Source organism: Pelobates fuscus, chromosome 3 (assembly GCF_036172605.1).
Source record: "Pelobates fuscus isolate aPelFus1 chromosome 3, aPelFus1.pri, whole genome shotgun sequence".
NCBI lineage: Eukaryota > Metazoa > Chordata > Amphibia > Anura > Pelobatidae > Pelobates > Pelobates fuscus.
The window spans coordinates 68794895-68815273 of record NC_086319.1 but is presented as its reverse complement, the minus strand read 5'-3'; the positions used below and the strand labels follow the sequence as shown (position 1 = coordinate 68815273).

General features: G+C 39.1%; 1 protein-coding gene across 1 annotated transcript in view; it reads left to right on the top strand.

The window, feature by feature from the left end:
• Window positions 1-20379, top strand: part of LOC134601623 (dynein axonemal heavy chain 3-like) — an 875684-nt gene that overhangs the window by 828262 nt on the left and 27043 nt on the right. The gene's annotated exons all lie outside the window — the stretch shown is intronic.

Here is a 20379-nt window from a genome sequence, read left to right as displayed (position 1 = left end):
AGAAGGTGGCTTTTGTGAAAGTTGAGACTGAGGAAATCTAAGACCAGATGGTTCTAGGATTCATGACCATCCTCCGTATGTCATTATGTCATTTTAAAAAGGTTCTTGGACTGAGTTGTTTATGATCCCTGAATGAGAAAATAGTGCAGCGCACTCAGACTACAAAAATACAAAAAACAAAGAAGGCTACTAAAATGCCTAACTAAGTATAAATATGGGGATTTGGTTCCACCATATGGCCATATGTTGTTAAGCCCACCACTACTTTCAAAGTACCCCATTATCGGTGGGTCCTACACTACAATGTGGGAGACAAATAAATAGTAATAGTGTCATAAATAAAATAGTGTTAAATACTAGTAAGAGCATAGTGAGTATACAAACAAAAGTGATGAAAGCAATTAAAAGCAGTGTTAAAACTAGATCATTAATGTGTTAGTGCTGAAAATGAGTATACTCACTAATGCAGATGACTGTGTTCACTGGAAAAAATATTTTTTATGATCCCTGACCCATTTCCTAATTTTATTCTCACTTGAAAAAAAAACTAATTATAAATTGAGGAAGCAGTATAAACTTTTGTTGTATATATCTGTGAATGTTTGTATACATGATTTAAAAGCATGGTCCCTCTGACCTATCCCTTTGGTCTAAAACTAATGTTAAATCTGCAGAGAAAGTAATATTTCTGACATAACCCAATATTGGCCCTCTGCATATCTGCAGATGGATTGTAAATGGTAGATATCTTCCTCCCCTCAAATTATTCTGCACCTTTTTAAGCTTGAACTGAATGGTTGCATTTTAGCAGTTAAGTAGAAGAATATATCACATAGATTCTTTGCAGGCTGACACTCAGCTAAACTTGAACAGTCTTATTTAGGGTATAATGGAGAGGGGTGAGGCTGGTAACTCAGGGATAAAAACAAAAGTTGTTACACATGTTACTTTTTAAAAACGTCTTCTTGGGAAATAGTAGAAATAGAAAAATGGGCTTATATTGGTAATTCAGTAGCTGTGAGATTCTCATTGCTCCTTTTTAAGGCTCATTGATGCGCGTGGGATGCAAAGGTTAACCCATCTGGTCTGATCACATAGAAGCTACTGTAGTTCAAATTGCTGAAAAACTTAATGCTGGCCATGATAGAAAGGTGCCAGAACATATAGTGCATTGCAGTTTGCTGCGTATGGGACTATGCAACTGCAGACCAGTCAGGATGCCCATGATGACTCCTGTCCCCCTCGTATAGCGCTTTCAATAAGGACGTGAGAGTCAAAACTGAACCATGAAGCAATGGAAGGAGGTTGCCTGGGCTGATGAATTCTTTTAAATCAGGTGGATGGCTGGGTGCGAGTCCGTCGTTTACCTGGGCAAGAGATGGCAACAGGATGTACTATGAGAATAAGGAAGGCAGGTGAAGGCAGTGTTATGGTCTGGACAATGTTCTCCTGGGAAATCTTGGGTTCTGGCATTCATGTGGATGTTACTTTGACACGTTCCTCCTACCTAGTGCACAGGCACCCCTGATGGCAATGGCCTCTTTCAGCAGGATTATGCACCCTGGCACACTGCAAAAATTGTTGACAGGACATGTTCAGAGGTCTTGTGGAATCCATGCCTCGACGCATTAGAGCTGGAAACACGAGGGGACCTACACGATATTAACCCCTTAAGGACACATGACATGTGTGACATGTCATGATTCCCTTTTATTTCAGAAGTTTGGTCCTTAAGGGGTTAAACAGATGGTTTTAATGTTGTGGCTGATCAGTGTATATATAACCCTAACATATTTTGTTTTATTACAGTTTATGTCTATAGCTGAAGAGCCCACAATTGTCCAGACACTGACATTTACACACTTTATTTTATGCTTTGAGAATTAATTTGCTGTCGTAGTTCTCGTAATTCTATGGGGAGGAGGGAGGGATACTTATAGTTAACACGTTCTTATTTATTTTTTTAAATGTCAGCATTTGAACAGTCTACATCATAACAGCATGTTCAAAATGTTAACTGATATGTTTAATGCTAAATTACTATGTTATCTTTATTTAATTTTGTTTTACATTGTGTTGCTGTACAAAATTAAATTAACAAAGGGCATACTACGGAGGTGGTAATGAAAGGGTTAAATGCCTTTCCATTAGCACCATATCTGCTAAAATTACACTATAGAACAAATTAGCGAAAAAACGGTTCATATATTGTTAATAAAGCATTTTACAACAACGTTAAGAAAAAAGTAACAAAAGAAAGGAAAAAATCATTACATTGCATCTTTTTTTCTGTTAATTATATGGATGAATTACCTTATTTTTCGCTCCATAAGACGCACTTTTTTTCCCCTCAAAAGTGAGGGGAAATGTCTGTGCGTCTTATGGAGCGAATGTGAAGGTTTACTTACCTGTCTTGTAGCATGGGCCGGCAGCACAGGGCGCACCGCGGTACTGGAACTTCAATTTCAGGTTCCGGTTTCCGGCGGGACTGAAAGGAAGTGCGCACTCAGTGTGCACACTTCCTTTCAGTCCCACCGGAAACCGGAACCTGAAATTGAAGTTCCAGTACCGCGGTGCGCGCTGTTAAGCCGGCCCACGTTACAAGACAGGTAAGTATTTATGGGACACTATGGGAGGGAAAGTGCACTATGGGACAAGGGGAGGAGGGGGGAGAACACTATGGGAGGGAAAGTGCACTATGGGACAAGGGGAGGGGGGAGAACACTATGGGAGGGAAAGTGCACTATGGGACAAGGGGAGGGGGGACCCTATGGGAGGGAAAGTGCACTATGGGACAAGGGGAGGGGGGACACTATGGGAGGGAAAGTGCACTATGGGACAAGGGGGGGGGAGAACACTATGGGACAAGGGGAGGGGGGAGAACACTATGGGACAAGGGGGGGAGAGCACTATGGGAGGGAAAGTGCACTATGGGACAAGGGGAGGGGGGGAGAACACTATGGGAGGGAAAGTGCACTATGGGACAAGGGGAGGTGGGACACCATGGGAGGGAAAGTGCACTATGGGACAAGGGGAGGGTGGGGGAGAACACTATGGGACAAGGGGAGGGGGGTGGGGACACTATGGGAGGGAAAGTGCAGTATGGGACAAGGGGAGGGGGGACACTATGGGAGGGAAAGTGCACTATGGGACAAGGGGAGGGAGGGAGACCACTATGGGATCATAACACTATTGGACATGGGGAGGGGGGGGAGAACACTATTGCACAAGGGGATGGGGGTTAAAGAACACTACGGGACAGGGGAGGAGGGGTTAAAAATCACTATGGGACAAAGGAAGGGGTGGTTAAAAATCACTATGGAACAGAGGAAGGGGGGGTTAAAATCACTATGGGACAGGGGAGGGGGATTAAAGATCATTATAGGACAGGAGAGGGGAGTGGGTGGTAAGGAACACTATGGGACAGGGGAGAAAAAAATATATTCTGAACAAACTGTCCCACAGTAAAAAAAACACTATGGGACCGTTTGTTCAGAATATTTTTTTTCTGTGTTTCCTCCTCTAAAAACTAGGTGCGTCTTATGGTGTGGTGCGTCTTATGGAGCTAAAAATACGGTATACTGTTCTCTTCATTTTATTGTATAGATTGTCAAGACTACACCAGAGAGCTTTTAGGATATATCTAAACACAGTCAAATCGAAAAGCAAAGCTCTGTAAATTGATTTTAAAAGATTGTAAAAAGATTAAAGCTACAGTTGCAAGAATCTATATTGAAATCATGACAATAAATAATAAAGTGCATACCTTTTAATTTATATTAGTGACCCATTAGAACTGGCAGGATCCATACTGAGCACATGAAGAGGAATACTAATTGTAAACCACTAATCCATTGTTTTATGTGCTGTCATCAAACTGTCAACTCAAACGATAGCACGTAAATGATGGCGAATTTTCTTTCTTGTTGCTGTGCTGAGGAATCTTTTGACATGTATGTCAAGAGAAACCCAGGCTTATCACTCAGATTTCTCATCTCCGAGTTCATTTTGTTGTGTGACTTCGGCAGTGCAACCTTGTCGTGATTGAAAGATAGCTGAACTACTGCAAAGATATCCTGCTCACTCTTACAACTTACTCAATGTCATATTTCTAGTTACATAAATGTACAACGGTACGTGGGTGACATTTCATTTGTCATTTAGAACGAGTGAAGAGGCATGCACTATTTGCAAAGTTCATAACAATATAGGAATTATGGCTTCTAAAAGACTGAAACCGACGTGATTTATTTATTAAGATATGCAATAGGGTGTAAAAATTGCTAGCAGTAGCAAATATAAAACCTAAAATAAACAATACAATATAAAGAAAATGCTAAATCAATGCTGTATGTCCAATATTTTGCTATCAGAATGTAAAATCCCCTTGTTGACTTCACCCAATACCAATAATGTAGCTTTGGCAGACATCAATTTAAAGCGGCATTAGGTCCGGATTAACCATTAGGCAAAATATGCACCTGCTTAAAGGTGGATGCTAAATAGGGGCACCAGAGGTGCCCTGTTCATAGTAACCAGCTTCAGTGCAGTGGTAAGGCTGCAAAACCAATGTGTTGCCTCTAAGAGAGTGTGTTCTCTGCATGCCCTTTCCTTCTCAGACTTAAGGCAATAAACTCCAGTAAAGATGAGGATATGGACTGGGGACAGAATGGCCCTACTGCAAAAAATGGAACATGACAAAGAGTTCAAGGTGTTGCCTTGACCTCCAAATTCCCCAGATCTCAATCCAACTGAGCATCTGTGGGATTTGCTGGAACAACAAATCTGATACATGGAGGTCCTACCTTGCAACTTGCAGGACTTAAAGGATCTTCTGCTAATATGTTGGTACCAGATTCCACAGGACACGTACAGAAGTCCTGTGGAGTCCATGTTTTGACAGCTTGAGAGTAACCTAAACGAAGTTTAATTTTCACTCTTTCACCTCCTTCCATTTGATGCCATTGTTTTTTTAGATAGTTTTTAAATTTAAAATTTAAAGGATATAATGGGAATTTGACAGGTAAAAGAGGGGAATTTGGAAGTGATGGCCAAATTAAGTTAATGGAGAGTTGTAGCTACCAGTAAAAAGGAACAAGGGAAAGTAAAGGGAATGAGAAGGTAAGTTAGACAGATGTGGTACATATGAAGGGGCATGCTATAAATTTAGTAGGAACGTGGATGGGTGGAAGTACTTAGAGAAAATGGAGAGATTCTGTATTGCTTGGATCTGGGTGTGTGTAGTGAGGACTAAGGAAAGGAACAGGGATGGAGATGATACACCGTTCTATGAAGGCAACCAGATGTGGCAAAGGATGGAGAGAGAGGGGGTGGGAAGAGCAAACATTTTTTGTTTACAATTGAAATGTTTACCACCAAATTCTATATCCAGAAATATTAATAACTATATGTATATAGCAATAAAAAATGCATGCACACAGCATTCCTGCTTTTCAGCCGAATCCTATAGAGGATAGAAATCAAGCATGGGACTGAACCTCTTACACACCCCTATCCAATCAAAAAGGAAAGAACAAGTGGCTGAAGCTAGGAAAATCATCTTAGCAGGGTCTCAGCACATAACTTGCTGGACTCATACACACTAATCCAGTGGCCCAGCATATTAGGTTTTGGATGAGACTAGGCCGTCCAGGGGACTTTCGCAAGTTAAGTGTGGGAGCGGTGGGGATTGCTCTTGTTACACTATTTGTAACTAAGCTACATGATTTGTTCTCATACTCTGAGCAGTTTATCAGCCAACATTGCATATGCTCTACTCTTTTCCTCCTCTTTTGTTGTATTGGTCATGCACTGTATTTCTCTTGATATAATTTAGAACAACAAAAATATGCTGTTAACCACATGTATGCATTCCTTGATGTGAGCTTTGCAAATTACTGCATATATGTACCGTTATTCTTGGCATTAACCTGCCCTTAAAAAATAAAGAATTTTTAAAAATAACTAAAAAATAAAAACAAAAAATGCATGCACAGAAAGTTACAGTGGCAACCTACAGGTACAAATGGTAACAGTGCTATTGCAACAAATAATAATATGGGAACAAAGTTAGAAGTTAGGGCAGGGCCGGACTGGGCCACCGGATACCAGGAATTTTCCCAGTGGGTCACGGCACCTGGGGCCGGCAGGAAGCCCTAATATTTTATTTAAATTATTTTTCCCTCGGACTGTGACAGCTTCTGTCAGTCCGAGGGAATTCAGGAGGCAGGTGCTGGGGACTGGTGCAGACGCATCAAGGCTGGTGAAGGCCGGAGGGAGCACTGAGTCTCCCTTCCTGATTCCCAGGCAGAGTCTGGTTTTCAGCAGAACATGGTCCATCAACGCTGATAGAACAGGCAAATCTGTGGAAAATTTCTAACTTAGAAACCCATGGAAAATTCCTGCTTATTGTTCCACATTTAGAACATTGCCCAGAATTACTGTATACTCCTATTTACAGCACTGTAAACACTGCTTACTGCCTCCACTTTATATGCAATCATACAGAAATGTATTCACAAACCTACAGCACTGTACACGCTGTATCCAGGCCACTGTACCAGTTTGGGACTTTTCTCAGGACAACAGAAGTCCCAAACTGCTACTGAAATGTTGACCATCTATGCACTTCTAGCACTTTATGTAAGTGTTATTTTTTTATATGTAGAAATAAATGCTCAGTCTTAAAAGAAATCCGTGAGTGCAGACTACCATTTGGATTTGTTTGTATGGGCTTGTGACCAAAGTTTAGCACCTGGTATTAAAACAGTGATCATATTAAAGCAGGAGTACAAGAACTGTGTGTGTATGTATATATATATATATATATATATATATATATTCAGGTCTGGGGAATGGGCAGGCCAGTCCATAGCATCAATGCCTTCGTCTTGCAGGAACTGCTGACACACTCCAGCCACATGAGGTCTAGCATTGTCTTGCATTAGGAGGAACCCAGGGCCAACCGCACCAGCATATGGTCTCACAAGGGGTCTGAGGATCTCATCTCGGTACCTGATGGCAGTCAGGCTACCTCTGGCAAACACATGGAGGGCTGTGCGGCCCCCCAAAGAAATGCCACCCCACACCATTATTGACACACTGCCAAAGCGGTCATGCTGGAGGATGTTGCAGGCAGCAGAACGTTCTCTACGGCGTCTCCAGACTCTGCCACATCTGTCACATGTGCTCAGTGTGAACCTGCTTTCATCTGTGAAGAGCACAGGGTGCCAGTGGCAAATTTGCCAATCTTGGTGTTCTCTGGCAAATGCCAAATGTTCTGCACGGTGTTGGGCTGTAAGCACAACCCCCACCTGTGGACGTCGGGCCCTCATATCACCCTCACGGAGTCTGTTTCTGACCGTTTGAGCAGACACATGCACATTTGTGGCCTGCTTGAGGTCATTTTGCAGTGCTCTGGCAGTGCTCCTCCTGTTCCTCCTTGCACAAAGTCTGAGGTAGAGGTCCTGCTGCTGGGTTGTTGCCCTCCTACGGCCTTCTCCACATCTCCTGATGTAATGGCCTGTCTCCTGGTAGCGCCTCCATGCTTTGGACACTACGCTGACAGACACAGCAAACCTTCTTGCCACAGCTTGCATTTATGTGCCATCCTGGATGAGCTGGATGAGTTGTAGACTCCATCTTATGCTACCACTAGAATGAAAGCACTGCCAGCATTCAAAAGTGACCAAAACATCAGCCAGGAAGCATAGGAACTGAGAAGTGGCCTGTGGTCACCACCTGCAGAACCACTCCTTTATTGGGGGTGTCTTGCTAATTGCCTATAATTTCCACCTGTTGGTTTTTCCCATTTGCACAACAGCATGTGAAATTGATTTTCACTCAGTGTTGCTTCCTAAGTGGACAGTTTGATTTCACAGAAGTGTGATTGACTTGGCGTTACATTGTGTTGTTTAAGTGTTCCCTTTATCTTTTTGAGCAGTGTATATATATATATATATGCGGTTAGCTGGGGGGACAGGCACTCACTTCCTCCCAGTGATGGCTGCTGATATTACATGGGGCCAGCTGTTAAAGCACCGCAGGCCCCTGATGAAGCATGACCATCGGGTGACCCTAAGTGCATGGGCCACCCAATGGACCTCCTCACTGGGGGCCCCAGTGCAGGTGCTATTCTGGTGGAAAGAGCTAAAAAAACATTAAAAAAAAAACATGGATACCAATGGAATATTTTTCTACATTTAGCACTTTCCACCTAAAATAGCACACATTCGGTCTTGATAATATTTTATCCATTTAATAATGTATTAAATAATAATAAAATTTGGCAATATCTTACAATTGCCCACATACTGTTGCATGTTTAAATCTTATGTTTTGCCTGCTACTTTTGCAATGCAATAACCAGTGAATAGTTAATCTACCTTCATTACAAATAAAAGCATAGTGTTGTGAAAATATTTGCCTGCCCATTTTTCTCTGTACCTACTCTAAACTGGTTTGATTGTGACACCAATCACAAAATAATTATTATTCTAAAAACATAAGCAAATCACAATAACACACGCACAACTACATGCAACTCTTGAGCTTAAAAACATAGTAATATATGCTAAGCACGCAAGCAAGAAAATTGCAAATTACTTTGTATTTTGAATTCACATAATATTATTGTGATTTTCATGCCATGGTAGTGGTTTAATAAAAGCCCTGGATGCATAAGTATTTTTTTACCTTTAATTATACATTCAGAGTATGTTATTGCTTATGTTAATTGTGTGCATATGCTCCTTATTGTAAAATTAATTTCAAATGTCAGTTTATGCTGGACCAGTGTAATAAATGATGATACTCTATTGCTTTTCTCCTTTAGGAGTCTTAAATTATTTTAGATTTTAACTGAATCAAAAGCTAATTAATGCATTTTACAATTACTCAACTTAGCTGTATATTGATGACCTCAGAAACTCAGAAGACTCACGAAAATCCTTGCAACCCTGAGATTTGAATATATGTTACATGTAGTTAGTTAACTAGATAAATTATCTAACCATCATTTATCCTCGTCAAACAGTTAACCCCTTCACGACGGGTGACGGACGAGGTCCGTCATCCTGGGGATGCCCTTAACGACGGGTGACGGACCTCGTCCGTCACGCGGTAAAATTAACCCCAGATCGCCGCAATCGCGGCGATCGTGGGGTTAATGGTGCTCCGGTCTGCCTCTGCATTAGAGGCAGACCGGGAGCACCGGATCGGGCTGTCCCAGCTCATGTGCCCGCTCTGACAGCATGTCAGAGCGGGCACATGTGCTCTGTATACTCACCTCCGCCTCCCTGCACTTCCGGGTTCACTGTGAAGTGCAGGGAGCCGGATCAGTGATGATCCTGCCCCCTGGTGTTAAAAAAAAAAGTTAAATTAAAATCCCACCCCCCTTTACCCATATTAATAAAAAATTAACCCCTTCCCTGCCAATTGATCACTGACTACAGTGATCAATTGGCAGGGATTACATTTTAATATGATCTGATTTTTTTTTTTAACCCCTGAGGGTTAATTCTTTTTTTTTTTAACCCTCAGGGGTTAAATTTATTTTATTAATTAATTTAAATATTTTAAAATGATAAATTTAGCTAGCTGGGGAGGGTGGAAGTTAGTGGGGAATTGGGGGATTTAGTGTTAGGCTAACTAGGGGTTAACGTTAAAAAAAGTTTTAAAATAAGCTTTAAAAAGTTAAAAAATTAAGTAAAAAAAAAGTTTTAATAACGTTTAAGTAAAAAATAAAAAAAAAATAAACCCTTTACCCAGTCCAAATAAAAATTAACCCCTTACCTGCCAGTCTATCACTGCCTACAGTGATCAAAATACAGATCACAGTATTATACTGTGATCTAATTTTTTTTTAACCCCTGACGATTAACTTTTATTTATTTTTTAACCCTCAGGGGTTAAATTAATTTAATTAACTAATTTAAATATTGTATAATTAAATATTTTGCTAGCTGGGGTGGGTGGGAGTTATGGGAAAATGGGGAATTTACTGTTAGTGCTGCTTACTGCTAGTTAGGGGTTAACGGTAAAAGAAAAAGCTTAGAAAAATGTTAAATCTGTAAAAAAAAAGTTTTACGAAAGTTTAGGAAACTTTAAAAAAATGAATAAGCAAAACAAAAGTTTAAAAAATAGTTTTAAAAAGTAAAAAAAGTTTTAAAAAGTTGCAAAATTAATTTAATAACGCTCATTACCACTACACCTGGTACAAGCTAGCGGAAAAATGATCCCACGCTAAGGTTCAAAATATGCCTTTTGAAATACCCTGGGATGTCTTCTTTAAGAAATGGTATGGCTTTATGGGGTATTTGGATTATATAGCCTGGTAAAATACTCTAAAATGGGACATGGGCACAGCGTAAAAATTTAAAGTTTGAAAAAAAATGGAATGGCTGTGTCCCAAATGTGCCCCTCCGATGTCCACATATACCTGGCAAAGGTACATACGGGGGTATTTTTGTACTCAGCCGACATAGCTGAGCAACATATAAAGTATTATAGAGTGGTGGTACACATAAGGTTTGCAAAATATACTGTGCAAACTCACTTTGTGTGTCAAAAAGGCAGAAAAAACGCTTATTACCACTACACCTGGTACAAGCTAGCGGAAAAATGATCCCACACTAATTTTCAAAATATGCCTTTTGAAATACCCTGGGATGTCTTCTTTAAGAAATGGTATGGCTTTATGGGGTATTTGGATTATATAGCCTGGTAAAATACTCTAAAATGGGACATGGGCACAGCGTAAAAATTTAAAGTTTGAAAAAAAATGGAATGACTGTGTCCCAAATGTGCCCCTCCGATGTCCACATATACCTGGCAAAGGTACATACGGGGGTATTTTTGTACTCAGCCGACATAGCTGAGCAACATATAAAGTATTATAGAGTGGTGGTACACATAAGGTTTGCAAAATATACTGTGCAAACTCACTTTGTGTGTCAAAAAGGCAGAAAAAACGCTTATTACCACTACACCTGGTACAAGCTAGCGGAAAAATGATCCCACACTAATTTTCAAAATATGCCTTTTGAAATACCCTGGGATGTCTTCTTTAAGAAATGGTATGGCTTTATGGGGTATTTGGATTATATAGCCTGGTAAAATACTCTAAAATGGGACATGGGCACAGCGTAAAAATTTAAAGTTTGAAAAAAAATGGAATGGCTGTGTCCCAAATGTGCCCCTCCGATGTCCACATATACCTGGCAAAGGTACATACGGGGGTATTTTTGTACTCAGCCGACATATCTGAGCAACATATAAAGTATTATAGAGTGGTGGTACACATAAGGTTTGCAAAATATACTGTGCAAACTCACTTTGTGTGTCAAAAAGGCAGAAAAAACGCTTATTACCACTACACCTGGTACAAGCTAGCGGAAAAATTATCCCACGCTAAGGTTCAAAATATGCCTTTTGAAATACCCTGGGGTGTCTACTTTAAGAAATGGTAGGCCTTTGTGGGGTAGTTTGAATTTAAAACTTACGAAGATGCTTGGAAATTGCACATAGGCCCAGCGTCAAAATTCAAAGTTCTGTAAAAACTGATATGGCTTGGTCTCCAATATGCCACTGTAGCTTCACAAAATAGTGCCAAAGACATTCATTGGGGATGTCTTTTTACTCAGAAGACTTAGCTGAGCATAATTTGGGGGGTTTGAACTTAGTGGCACATATGAAATATACAAAATGCCCAGCAAAAATGCAATCCGTATGTAAAAAATGCACAAAATTATTTTTTACCACATACTTTGGCATGTAATGGTAAAAAAATGGGGGCATGTTAAGGCACAATATGCACCTTATGAGATACCCTGGAGTGTCTACTTTTACAAATGGTAGGCCTTTGTGGGGGTTTTTGAACAGTCAAACTGTTATAATACCCCAAATGGAAGCATAGGCTCATTAAATCCGTCTCTCAAAATTCTACTGTGAATACTGAAAAGGACAGGTCTCCTGTATGGCACTGTAGCTTCACGAAATAGTGCCATAGACATACAATGGGGGTGTCCTTTTACTCAGAAGACTTAGCTGAGCATAATTTGGGGGGTTTGAACTTAGTGGCACATATGAAATATACAAAATGCCCAGCAAAAATGCAATCCGTATGTAAAAAATGCACAAAATTATTTTTTACCACATACTTTGGCATGTAATGGTAAAAAAATGGGGGCATGTTAAGGCACAATATGCACCTTATGAGATACCCTGGAGTGTCTACTTTTACAAATGGTAGGCCTTTGTGGGGGTTTTTGAACAGTCAAACTGTTATAATACCCCAAATGGAAGCATAGGCTCATTAAATCCGTCTCTCAAAATTCGACTGTGAATACTGAAAAGGACAGGTCTCCTGTATGGCACTGTAGCTTCACGAAATAGTGCCATAGACATACAATGGGGGTGTCCTTTTACTCAGAAGACTTAGCTGAGCATAATTTGGGGGGTTTGAACTTAGTGGCACATATGAAATATACAAAATGCCCAGCAAAAATGCAATCCGTATGTAAAAAATGCACAAAATTATTTTTTACCACATACTTTGGCATGTAATGGTAAAAAAATGGGGGCATGTTAAGGCACAATATGCACCTTATGAGATACCCTGGAGTGTCTACTTTTACAAATGGTAGGCCTTTGTTGGGGTTTTTGAACAGTCAAACTGTTATAATACCCCAAATGGAAGCATAGGCTCATTAAATCCGTCTCTCAAAATTCTACTGTGAATACTGAAAAGGACAGGTCTCCTATATGGCACTGTAGCTTCACAAAATAGTGCCAAAGACATACAATGGGGGTACCGTTGTACTCAGCAGAAGTAACTGAACACATAATAAAACTTTGTACAGGAATAGCACACACCAACTTTACAAAATACACATGAGAAGTTCTTTGTTATACGTTTGTGTGCGAAAACCCCCCAAAAACACAATTTTACTCCAATATTTAGCAGAGGTTGGCGGTAAAATGGCTACGTAGAAAGTGTCAAAACAACCTTAGGTAAATAGCCTGTGATGTCTACTTTATATAAATATATACTTTTGTGTGGCAATTTTGTTTTATTTTATGGCTATTAGGCTTACAAGACAAACATACCAAATTCTAAAATCGCTCCACATTAAAATTTTATTTTACTCCTTGTGCTTTGTGACCTGTAACTACCAAAAAAAACTTAAAATCCCAGACACATTATATATTCTGTAAATCAGAACAAATAAATGAATTTATTTTTAATTACTTTCCTTAACCTGCACTAATTATGGACACATTATGATTGCAAAAACTGTAAAAAAAAACAATATTTTTCATTTTTTTTGCATTTTTCTGTATTTTTTTTATAATAAGTAAGCATTTATATATATATATATGTTATATCAAATTAAAGCCCTTTCTGTCCTTTAAAAAACAGTATATAATATGTGTCGGTGCAATAAATGAGAGAGATGCAAATTGCAGTTGAACGCAAACAGCAAGAAAATGCAAAAATTGCTTGTGTCATTAAGCGTAAGTCAAGCTTCTGAAGCTCTGTCCTTAAGGGGTTAATAGTCACTCTCAATCGGCAATATAATTTTGTAATGTAAGATTTTTTTTTTCTAGTTAAAGAAGAAACAGTTAAGTCTCTTTGTCACAGATGGTATTAGTCAACTTATCCACATTCTTACATCAATAAACGTGATTTAATTTAACAAGAGAGATTCTTGTCATTGTCAGACCACCACATAGTCAATTCTCCCTGCAGCTCAACAAAACAGCAGGAACTGTGTTAGAGAAATTAAAGCCTCGGAAGTGGGATTGTCTGGAGGACATTTCATTATGTCCAAAGTTAGAGAAGATAGCCTACACATTTAGGGAAGTGTCGATCTAAATTTAACCAAACAGGGAAAAAAGAATGGATTGATTTATCTGACAAATGAAATAGATTTTTGAAGAATTGGTTTTTAAATGAAGTCTTTTCTTCCAATGGGATATTTAAAATATTGCCTATTAGAGATGTCAAAAAAATTAAGATAAATTTAAGTGAATGTCACGAGAAACTTGATTTAAATTCCTTTCTGACAAAATATGTTTATACTAATGATATCAGAAGTTAGATATTTTTTTTAAATATGGTGTGGCATCTGAGGGTGTACATTGGAATGTAGAAAGTAATATACATATGCTTTCAAAAAAGTCGCTTAATTTTGCAAATATAATTTCCACACCAACTAGATTCTTCAATCTCTTCCTAACAGAACAACATGTCAGATCCATCATGACATTTTCAGATTTTCCTAAGCACATATTTTAAGGGGTTAAAGGGACACTGGGAGCACTGATTATAGGGTTTTCACTGCAAATAATATGTGAGAGCTATCTTTCAAGCCATTTTCAAGGTGATTGCTAAAAACAAGGGTTCTGTGGGCACCTAAAGCACAACCCCACTGCTAGGGTTGGAATGCAGAATTGACTGCTCTTATCCTAGCTGTGTGGCTCTTTCATTCAATTTAACATAGACCTTGATTTATCAAGCTATTTCAAATGACCCAATAATGTTAGAAATACTGTCCAAAAGCTTTATCTACAGAAGTCACCATTAACGTCTCTGGAAATTTTTCGTACATAAATCATTTGGAAAAATTTGTTAACAGCATTGAATTATTTTAGAAAACTTATAAAATTGAGGCCATATGTTTTCTAGGTTTTGGAATCGACACAATATTAGAACTGAGATATCATTTGAAGATCTGCTTGTGCATAGAGACACAGGTTAAAAACGGTTTGTTAATAATAAAATAAGCAAAGCACAAATGGCAGTTTTCCAATGAATGTACTAGAATGTAAAACAGAATGTGTCATTTTATAAGTTGCATTGAGTAGGCATAGATGGACTGAAAAAGTATTAGCAGCCAGTAGCATACGTTCTGTCTATTCTATTTAGATCTCATGTGTACAGCACAGGGGTCAAATCTTTACATGTGTTTATACAAGCTCTGTCACTCAGCATTAATAAAATTCAACATTATATATCTGTAAGTGGTGTTGGTAACGTAGCTGGATGCATAGGCAGTCTGACCAAACTAAGTGGTCATCTTCCTACTTAACTTTCAAAAAGTCAAGACACGTACATTTTACGTTGTCTAGTGATTCTGCGATAATGGACCTAAATTACTTTAGTCTTACATATTTTTATATCATTTTATTGCTACTGATGCCTAACAAGGTGTCATCATTACGTATTTTCCGGTTTGAGACATTTCTTATTGATACGACTGTGATGAGCCTTTTATATTATTTGTTGCAGTTGTTTTTACCTATGGTATTGTTTCATTGTTTTTTCTCATTTACTATTTTAGGGCTCTACAGCTTAACTTCTCTGAGTTTTTACTCGTGTTCTCCCTCTCTTCTCTTTTTTCCCCCTAAACAAATAGAGTTGTATTGGCTTATACTATAAGTTTCTTTACAGCATGGCCCTCAACCAATCAGCCAATATGCCAACCTCCATACACAAGGGTACAAAAGACGGTTCTAAGAAAGATTCTGCTAAAACACCGGTTCCTACACAGATAATTGTTGATGTGTAATAATATGTCATCGCCAGCTTTTACACATTATGCAAGAAAATGCCTGTCACCGTTATTTATTGGAAGTGACAAATGAGGGGAAATAGCAATACGGCAGCGAAAGCCATTTGCCCCATGTTGCCAAAAATCCCACTCTACGTAAGACAAAGTAGTCTCTACTTTGTCTTATGACATCTGTTCATTGCATTTTAATTTCAATGAAATTCCAACACAGTCTTTACAGGTTTTTCATTAAGATTCTATGTTTATGAAAATCTAGTAAGCTTTAATTTTTTTCCAACAGGCCATAAATATTTTAAAATTCCTGTGCGCCACACAGATTGTTGTTGTCATTAAAAAGCATAAAGCACTGTGTGCCTGACACTGTGCGATCCTGCTCCTGAAACTGATATGAGGAGACAGGGGCTCAAGATTCAGGGAAAGTGCAATTCTCTTTCCACAGCAACTTTCTTGGCATATCAGTGATCACTAAAGGATTGACATGTAATAAATGGCAGTAGCTGCCCAGGAGTGTAACTTCCAACAAACACAGACAGACCAATATCCAGGAATCTAGCAACCATAGCAAGTCCAGTCCAATCCCTTCACTGCCCCTTTTGCAGCAATCTGTGTGCCAAAAATACACAACATACTAAATCAAGTGAATAATGTGTGGCCCAGAACTTCTCAATGCTATTATTTTTCATTAATTCAGGATTCAGAGTTAATACAGGATTCAGAGTTAAATATAAATATACTTATATATTTATATTTAACTCTGAATCCTGTATTAATGAAAAATAATAGCTTTGAGAAGTTCTGGGCAATCCGCCTGCCATGACTTTTACTTATAGACATATTAGTTATTGTGTTTGAATACAGGTTTCTCAACAATGTTTATACCAAGTCCCCTAGAGTTCCCCTTGTACTATTGTCATTGTTTTTTCTACTTTGCTGCACAGTTAATGCAACCCAATATCTATTATTGTAGACTTTTTGCTTACTTATTATTTAAGGTTGTTATTTTATTTTTTGGGGGGGGTATTTCAGCCTGATTATCACCAGAAGAGCGGTCTCTTTGTTTAATCACTCAGTGAGACCATTTTATGGCTCTTATTGACCTTGAGGTTAGGTTAGTAGACGTCCCTGGTGAATTACTCCTCTCTTGAAATACAAATTAAATTGTAATTTTGGTTTAGTTCATTTTGTCTACTCTGAGTATTTTCCCAGAATAGCTTTTGTTTCTGGGTATGCATTTACTCTATACTGATAACACTGTTTAGGTACTAATGTTGTCTATCTCCCTTTTAGTCAGCTTTCAGCCGTTTTGGCTTTTTGTTGAGGCTTTTCTTTAGTGTCCCTTAATATATATATTTTATTTTAAATTTTTTGCAATAAAGCTGTTTCCTTAAATTTACATACTTCTCACATGGACCTTTCTGTGTTTCTTTCTGTATTTAAGGGGTCTTATGGCTCATTAGACACTTGTGTTTCTCTTCAATTTTACTTTTTTTAGGGGTTAACCCCCTAGTTAAGGTTTCCCTAGCCCACCATCTAGCCTCTTTTGGGGACTAGTTTTTCCTCAGAAGACTTTCTCTCTCTCTCTCTCTCTCATATATATATAAATATATATATTCAAAATATTTATTGGTATATATTCAAAATATTTATTGGGAAAGGCTGGAATTAATTAGCACAGTGGCATAGTTGCTAGGATATAAAAAAAATACCAGAAAAAGCCCTGTGTTTCGCTCTGCCCCTTTCATGTTCTCTAAAGCCATTCGTAGTTACCTCTTACATGACATTCCAAACTGTATCCGGTTTGGCAGTATTAAAACAGAAAATGAAGAGAAATGCATGTTTATTCTGACAATAGCTTCTGAACAAAGTATTTGAATTGTGGGGTATTGCTCGTTAAACCAGCTCATCATGCAAGCTTAGTGCTCAACAGGTGATACAGATATTTCCGTATAACGAGCACCCAGCTTTGACTTCTATCTTAATTAAGAGATGTTTTCTCCTGTTTGGTCAGTTCATGAAAGGATTATTGTTTTGCCGCAAACCTCTCTCCTAACCTGGGAATGGTATCTATCATGCATTACCTCAGGAAAAAAAAAAACGAAAACTTGTCAATTCGACTGACAAGACAGGTTGCTATGGAAACGTGGGTAGTCCCCCCCCCCCTTTCCTTCCCTCCTCCTAACTCCACCATTCACAGTTTCTATGGCAGACCACTTGAAACGTGTCATATCTGGATGAATATTATATCAAAGCTCTTCGGTTTTTCGTCTTTTGAAAAAGAGACCTTCCGATTAACAATGTACTGCTCATTTAAGATTCCCAGCCCATGCCAGTGTTTACTGGGTTAAACATCGCAGGTCAAGCCATACATATTACATGAATGCACCTGTAGTATATTCATGAGAAGCAGAATTTAAAAAACTACTGAGGAAGTTGGCATGGAATTGTAAAATGTAGAAAGAAAATATATTATGAAGTGTATAGTAAACTAAAATTATCAATTTTCTATTTACCATATTTTTCGCTCCATAAGACGCACCTAGTTTTTAGAGGAGGAACCCCAGAAAAAAAAATATTCTGAACAAACGGTCCCATAGTGTTTCTTACTATGGGAAAGTTTGTTCAGAATATTTTTTTTTCTTCCCTGTCCCATAGTGTTCCTTACCACCCACTCCCCTCTCCTGTTCCATAATGATCTTTAACCTCCCTCCCCTGTTCCATAGTGATCTTTAAACCCCCCTCCCCTGTCCCATAGTGATTTTTAACCCCCCCTTCCTCTGTCCCATAGTGATTTCAACCCCTCCTCCCCTGTCCCATAGTGATTTTTAACCCCCCCTTCCTCTATCCCATAGTGATTTCAACCCCTCCTCCCCTGTCCCATAGTGTTCTTTAACCCCCTCCTCCCCTTGTCCAATAGTGTTCTCATCCCATAGTGTTCCCCCCTCCCCTCATCCCATAGTGTTCTCCCCCCTTTCCTATAATGTTCTCCCCCCCCCTCCCCTTGTCCCATAGTGCACTTTCCCTCCCATAGTTTCCCCTCCCCTTCCCTTGTCCCATAGTGTCCCCTCCCCTACCCTTGTCCCATAGTGTCCTCTCCCCTCCCCCCATAGTGTCCCCCTCTCCTCCCCTTGTCCCATAGTGTCCCCCTCCCCTCATAGTGCCCCTCTACCCTTGTCCCATAGTGTCCCCCAATTACTTACTTGTCTTGAAGCGTGGGCCGGCTTCACAGCGCGCACCGCGGTACTGGAACTTCAATTTCAGGTTCCGGTTTCCGGCGGGACTGAAAGGAAGTGTGCACACTGAGTGCGCACTTCCTTTCAGTCCCGCCGGAAACCCGAAACCGGAAATTGAAGTTCCAGTACCGCGGTGCGCGCTGTGAAGCCAGCCCATGCTTCAAGACAAGTAAGTAAAGCTTCACATTCGCTCCATAAGACGCACAGACATTTCCCCTCACTTTTAAAGGGAAAAAAAGTGCGTCTTATGGAGTGAAAAATGCAGTCCTTTTTTAAAAAAGCTAAAATAGAAACCCTCAACTGTAATATCTAAACTATAGCACATAATTATTGACTTTATAAAATAAAATTTTATGACATATCATTATTGTTATTGTGTATTCTAGATGAAAAAAATATATATTGTTAAAATAATTTCATTCTTAAATCATGATGGTCAAATGGTCAATGTGTAGATTTGCTTTTATAATTAAATTTAACATTTAGGCTGTAGTCAAGCCATGAAGCATAATGCATGTAAGTTCCATAGGTGATAGTGCCTCACCCATTCTCTCTGATCCATCCGCGAGGAATATCCATAATGCATTGCTCATAGACCAGGTGAAGCTTCACACGGGTAGCAGAAGATGTTACCATGAGAGTGGCGTAATAACTGCAGCTAGAGCTAGATATATGTTGTTGTTTTTTTATATATGAATGTATAGCTCTGTTTTGTGGCATCTTAGCGAGAGCTTTGACTGGCCACACTTTTAGTAACAATAAGTGGGAGCTTTGACATGTGCACAATTTTAGTAGTGGATTATAGTGAATTAATAAAAGATTCTAAGACTTTAATACTCTAAGTTCCAGAACCGCTACAGCTTAATGCCGTGGTTTTGGTACCTGGTCCCTTTAACCCATAAACACTGCGTTTTCTGTGAACAGTCAGTTTTTTACAATTGTTTGTTAGGACACGTCTAGTTACTCAGAGAGACAATACAGATGCTTCTTATTACAGGCCGACAATGTTTGCAGGACCTAAATTCAGCATCCTCACACTCTGTATGAAGACAACAAATGCTTCCCATAGAGATACATTTGTATAATGCATATCTATGAGGATACGCTGATTGGCGTAACACACAGGTTTCTGCAAATGTACAGTTGACCCTGCAGTGGTTCTCTTTGGAGAAGCATTGGATCATCAGTATTGATACTCTCAGCCAGAGGCAAAGGAATGACCAAAGATAGGCCAAAGTAGGGAGGGATGAAAGGTGAGCAAATAACTTTATTTGAAATGGACACTATAGTCACAAAAACTTTAGCGTAATGAAGTTGTTTTGGTCTATGATCATGACCCTGCAGCAGTTGTTCAATTCTCTGCCATTTAGGAGATAGATCACTTTCTTCATGCAGCGCTATTCACACCTCCCTGCATGTGACTTACACATCCTTCCTAAACACTACCTGTAAAGTGAGATATAATGTTTACACTTCCTTTATTACACAGCCTACTTAATTTAGAATTTCTTATCTCCTGCACTGTCAGTAGCTTGTCAGACCTTGCAGGAACCTCCTGTGTGTGAATAAAGATC